Source organism: Triticum urartu, chromosome 2 (genome assembly GCF_003073215.2).
Source record: "Triticum urartu cultivar G1812 chromosome 2, Tu2.1, whole genome shotgun sequence".
Lineage (NCBI taxonomy): Eukaryota > Viridiplantae > Streptophyta > Magnoliopsida > Poales > Poaceae > Triticum > Triticum urartu.
The window spans coordinates 22,864,607-22,870,500 of NC_053023.1; positions in this window are offsets into that span (position 1 = coordinate 22,864,607).

Here is a 5,894-nt window from a genome sequence, read left to right on the forward strand (position 1 = left end):
GGACGAAGGTTTTATATAGGATGACCTTTAGTACCGGTTCGTGGCACAAACCAGTACTAAAGGTGCTGGAGGGGCCCCACTTTGACAACATCCTGCCACCACTCTCATTAGTACTGGTTCGTGGCAGGAACCGGTGCTAAAGGTTCGCCACGAACCGGTACTAAAGAGCTCCTCCCGCCTAGCCGTTGAAACCGGCACTAATGGACATATTAGTGCCGGTTCTGTTACAAACCGGGACTAATGTGTCGCACATTTGACCCTTTTTCTACTAGTGATAGTACTCGCCAACCACACTGTCTGCCAGGTACCCATCGATTTACACTGGGCAAATAGCGAAATACTCGGCGTACACGGTTGGAAAAAGCAATCCTGAGACTCCCCTCGTGTCGCCTCCCACTGGGCGACCATGGGAGAAATCCTAGCCACCACCTACTCCATCCTCTCCCTCCCCTCGTTGTCCCAGGAGGCCGTCGGGAAATCCCGTGGGCCACCGGTGAAGAGGACAGTGGGCCCCTAGTGCCTCGCGGCCATGGCATGGTTGGGAGGGCCAACACATGGTGGCACATCGGGTCGGCTGCATGGCCTCTTCCTTCGGGTGCTTTTCCTGGCGGCGCGCCGTGGAGGGCGGCTTCGACATGGGGCGTCAACCGATCTGCAGCGCGAGGATCCCGGAGCGGCGGCTCCGGACATGGCGGTGATGCCGTCACCTCCTACGGGGACGATGGGACTGGAGGCTGCTCCTTGTGGCGGCACCGAGGAGGGTTGGATCACGGGTTTCCTAGCTCAGGTTTGTCGCAGGAGGTCCTCATGGCGACGATCTGGCAGAGGAGCTTAGTGGCCCCACCGCTGTTTTTAGGTTGCCATCAGGAGATCGTGGCCAGGCAGGGGCGACTAGCTTGTCCACGCATACAACACCACTGTTCCCTTCTCCTCCGCTGTTTCTGACCGATGGCGTGGGTGCCTGCTGATTTTGCTTCAATAATGGAGGCGGTCCTAGAGTTCTTCTAGCGCCAAGATGGTGTTATGCTTGATGCCGGCCCTCTTCAATTTGGTCGTTGATGAGTTTCGGCAGGCTCCGCGAAGATCTCCTTTGGGTGCTTGACACATGTAGATTGCTAAATCGCATGGGATTTGGTCGTGTGCGCCTGTATTTTAGCGTGTTTGGCTTCAGGAGGGCGTGACGTGAAGCTTCATTGTCTGTTGACATTATGGGATATGTCGGTACTTTGATTTCCATGTTAAAGACAATCGTGGAGAAGGTTATGGTGGCTAAGGTCTGAGACCTAGTAATGGCAGATCGAGTATTGCAGGTGATGAAGACTTTGCTTGGTGTTTCATGACTTGTAGCACCGGCATCAGTAAGTGTGGGCGGCAGCATAGGAGGAGTATAGTGTCTTAGCTTGCAGGGTGAAAACCCATGGTCCGACCTTAATTGGTTGTGCATGACAGTGGTTCTGTTAAAGGCATTGTTTTTGAGTGCGTGGATTTTCTTCAGGGTGAAAACCTAAGACCTATGACCAGGCGACAACGACACTTATGGACTATTTCTTTGTCGGAGGCATCCGTTATGGTGAATTTGGACTTCGCGTGTTGTCTTGGTGGTGGTTTGTGCTGTTGTTACAAGGAATTGCTCACTATAGCAGGATATTTTGTTTTTCTTCTTCTTCTTTTCATTTTTGGGTTGTGTGCATCCGTAATGTTTTTAGGACATTGCGTTGTTGCATAAGTTGGGTGTAATCCGTATCTCCGTGATATTAATATAGTCCCTTTGTCAAAAAAAAGAAGTTGTATGAATATGTCAAGATTTATGTATGTCTTTTGTACCACATATACATTTTTTCCGCAATAGCTCTAATGACGATGATGACGTACCACGACGATGATGGTGATCCTCATATCTGAATCTTCAGCTGAGGATTCTGTTTCACTTCTATAGAACCATAACATCCTACTAGAAAGTTTGAAGTGACAAAGAGTTCTATGGCGTTTGAGAGTTCCAATCTACCCATGAATTGCATTCTGGCTCAGGTTTTGGATGAACACATAATGCGGTAATAATATCTCCTATTCTATCAGTGCTATGACAGATTTAAATGGGAGGACATGAGACAAATCGCCCGTATGCACGACTAGGCCAGGCTTGAAGGTTCACGATTTCACAGCGAACATAGCTTCATGAAGATGTATATTTGATAATAAATACGAGATTCCTTAAATATGTTTTACATTGATGACTTGGTAAATAAGGAACGCAGGGCCTTAAGAGAACTGATACGCTTATAATACCCTTAAAAGGAAATAAATAAGTAAGAGTATCTACAACCGCGGACAGCAAATCCAATGCCTCAAACACATGCGGACGCGCCCCGGGCGCGTCCGCAGATAGTGATCGGTGATGGCTCAAATTCGCTCCTCTGCATCCGGATACCTCATGCTAGAAACCATAGATCCATACAAAAGCAAGCAAACGATGAAATCCACATACTACGTAGAACAAATAACCTATACTACTCTAATCCTTGTCGGAGATGTCCACTATATCCATGCCCGGCTTTGGGTACATGGGCGGCGGTCGCAACTCTGACTCTTGCTGCTCCTCAGCGTCTGGCTCCCGGTACATGGGCAGCAATCGCAGCTCCAGCTCCTGCGGCTCCTTCGCATCCATCTCCGCTTCGACCTCGTCGAAGAGTGCGTTGGTCGCCGCCCATTCCTGCCCGATGAACTGTCGGTTGGCCTTTGGACAGGCCTCATCCTGGATGGACTCTAGGATGGCCTACTACTTCGCCATCTTAGCCGCTTGGGCGACCGCGAACTCTGCCTCCATTTCCTCCATTTTGAAGCCCAGAGCCGGTGCCAGCTCCTCCGGCTGCTTTGCCTCCTCCGAATCTGCCACCTCCATCGGAGCCGGCTACTGCCCCTCTTCCTCCTCTGCCTCCGGCTACCCCGCCTCCTCCCACTCCGGCGAGTCCGGAGGCAAGCCGGCCATGATGCATACAGCGCGCGTCGCCCGGATCTCCTGCTCAATGTGGAACCGGTGCTCCGACGTGAGCATAGCAGAGGTGGTCTTCTTTTGCCGAACCATTTCAATGTTGGACGGCGTGGGAAGAGCGGTAGAGCGACAGAGACCTGACGGCCGGCCATCCATGTTTGCCCGGTTTTGGCTAACGGAAACTCATCAATTATTTTCCATTTTCTTTTTTTAGAATGACCGGGGTCACAACTTTCTCAAGCACCCGGGGAAAAACACCCGGCAAAGTGCCTACGGTCCATAAGTAAAATCAAGCTCAAATTTTGCACCTTTTGAGTTGGTTTGCTATTTTTATAAATTAATTGATTTTCTAGACATTTAACATGAAAAAACGCTCTTGGGTTCGAAATAACATGTAAGTTAGCTCGGAAGAGAATAAAACTTGGCATGGCTTCTTTATAGGATCCTTGTAGGGTGTGGTAAAAATTTGAGGGTGTTACAGCAAAACCTTGATGCATTTCGTCTACAAATTGAACACTCTTTGCCAAAGTATCAGGGTTTTCAAATGAAAACCACCACCTACCAAACAAAACTCAGTATTCTTACATCATTTCTCATTCCAATTTTTGTTGTGTTACCATTGGAAGTACTATGCTCAAAATTTGATGACTTTTTGAGTTGGTTTGCTAAAAGGACATTAATTAATTTTTGGGCCATTAAGGAGGGCAAAAAGGTTTTCGGTTCAAAATAGTGTGCAAACCTGCTCAGATCTGGATGAGAGTTGGCAAGTTCTCTTGATATGAACCCTGTAGGATTTAATAAAATTTTGAGAGCTTTACAACAAAAATTTAATGCACTATGTGTACAAACTAGACACACTCTTGGGTGATGTATCGTAATTTCGAACAGAAACCACCACCTATCGCACATGACTCAGTTTATACACATCAATTCCAGTTCAAACTTTTTCTATGTTAGTACACACCGTCGGAAGTGGCATGCTCAAATTGTAGACTATTCTGAGATTATTATATAATTTTTTTCAACAATTTTTTACTTACTATATGTGTTGCGGGTGGTCAAGTATGTCGGCCGTTGCTAACTTTTGGAAATTGGTCAGGGTCACCAAATTATTGCCGGCGGGCAACCTTCGTGCCCACCAGTGATGCATGAAAAAACAGTGGGGGCACAAGTTTGTCACCCGCCACTACTTCTTTATCTCACTGCTAAATTTGTAAACAAACTACGAGTGGCGTGTGGTAAGTTCCGCCCATCACTACTGTCCACCACTACAACACGGTGCTTAATTAGAGGCGTCATGATGGTGGCATTTTCTAAAATGCATTGTTACTTTGCAGTCCGGAGGCGTTTTCAAAAATTGCCTTAAAAGAGCAGAGTATTTGAGGCGTTTTAGAAGAACGCATCAAAACCGAGATTCAACAGTGGCAAAACTACAAAACTCCGTGGTTCCGTCGTACATACAGAGACGCATTAGCTGAACGCCGTGGATCCTTTTGGCGGAATTTTGAATTGGGCCTCCCTGTATTAGATTTTAGAAGGCGTTTCGACGAATGGTATAGGCGTAGGTTGGCTGTTGCAGCGGTGGCCGCGCAAAGGGACGGTCGCTCAGGGCGACGAGCAGCTGCAGGCTGGCCTGTAGAGCGGCTGGTGTGTTACGGCAGGCCAGTGGCTGAGCTGCTGCGGCTTGTGTCGTGAGGGCAGCCGGCGGCCGAGCTGCTGCGGCGCCCATGCATGAGAAAGACGCTGATGCGCGTGACTCAAACTCAATCCTGAATAAGCCGACTTCAAGTCGAAACAATTCTGGCGCGTGAGCTCACAGTGAATCAGTTTAGTCCCACACGGCTTACCGAGTAAGAGTTGGACCTACTTAAAACTAGAAAGCATCTTTACTATTTTAAGATGACAGCAACTGCCTTTCAAAAAAAAAAGATGAAAGCTGCCGGTTACTTTACTCATGCGTTCATCGGGTGCGCATGCCTCTTTATTTTTCTATTTTTCTCCACGGTTACAAACTTTGACCCTGTGTGCATGTGTATATACACACACACATACCCTGGCCTAGCAAACATAGCAGGAAAGCTAAACATAATAGAATTTTGATTACAAAACCAACACGTACTACCTAACCGATCTTGTTCTATCTGTACTGGACACAAAGAGTCCACACACGTGGGAGTTTAAGATTATTGGTCACGTACAACTTTTGTTGGCGCTGGCTTCTCGCAGCACCTCTTCCTCTACCTCCCAATCTCTCCCTCTAATGGTTTGTCTCACCCAAGAACACATACCGGAATTGGACGACTCGACACATACACACACACGCCAAGGAAGAAACCAGCACCAGCTTTGCTCTCCTCCGTGGTGACATGAATGCTACATTTTTTCCCAGCCCTCACGGCTTCCTTCTTATTCATTAGCTCAACTTATATAGCAGTACAAGAGACTCATGTACGCACAAGCTGGACGCCGGCCACGAATACCATGACCTGCCCACAAACTAATTACTAGCTACATGCATGCCCACAACCAGCACTTGCGCAACCTCCAACAGCCACAGAATCTGGCTATGCACTCAGGACTCAACTACCACTAAGACCTTTTCTCGGCCACTAACTAACAACACGACTTAGGCAATCTTGCATGCACTAACCAACACTACTAGCTTTCCATGTACACGTGATCACATCCATATGTTGGTACACAGCCGCAGCTTTTAGTGTCACATCTCAACTACATGCATGCATGATCTAATCAACTACTTTTAGCACTCATAACAAGATTAGTTCCAACAACTTTGACTCCTAATCAGCGGCTACCTTGATTATCATTTGCCTAAATCTAGTATAACTCGTCATCAGCCGTACATGACTAGACCAAGATCAAAGGCACGATCATTTTCAAAAGA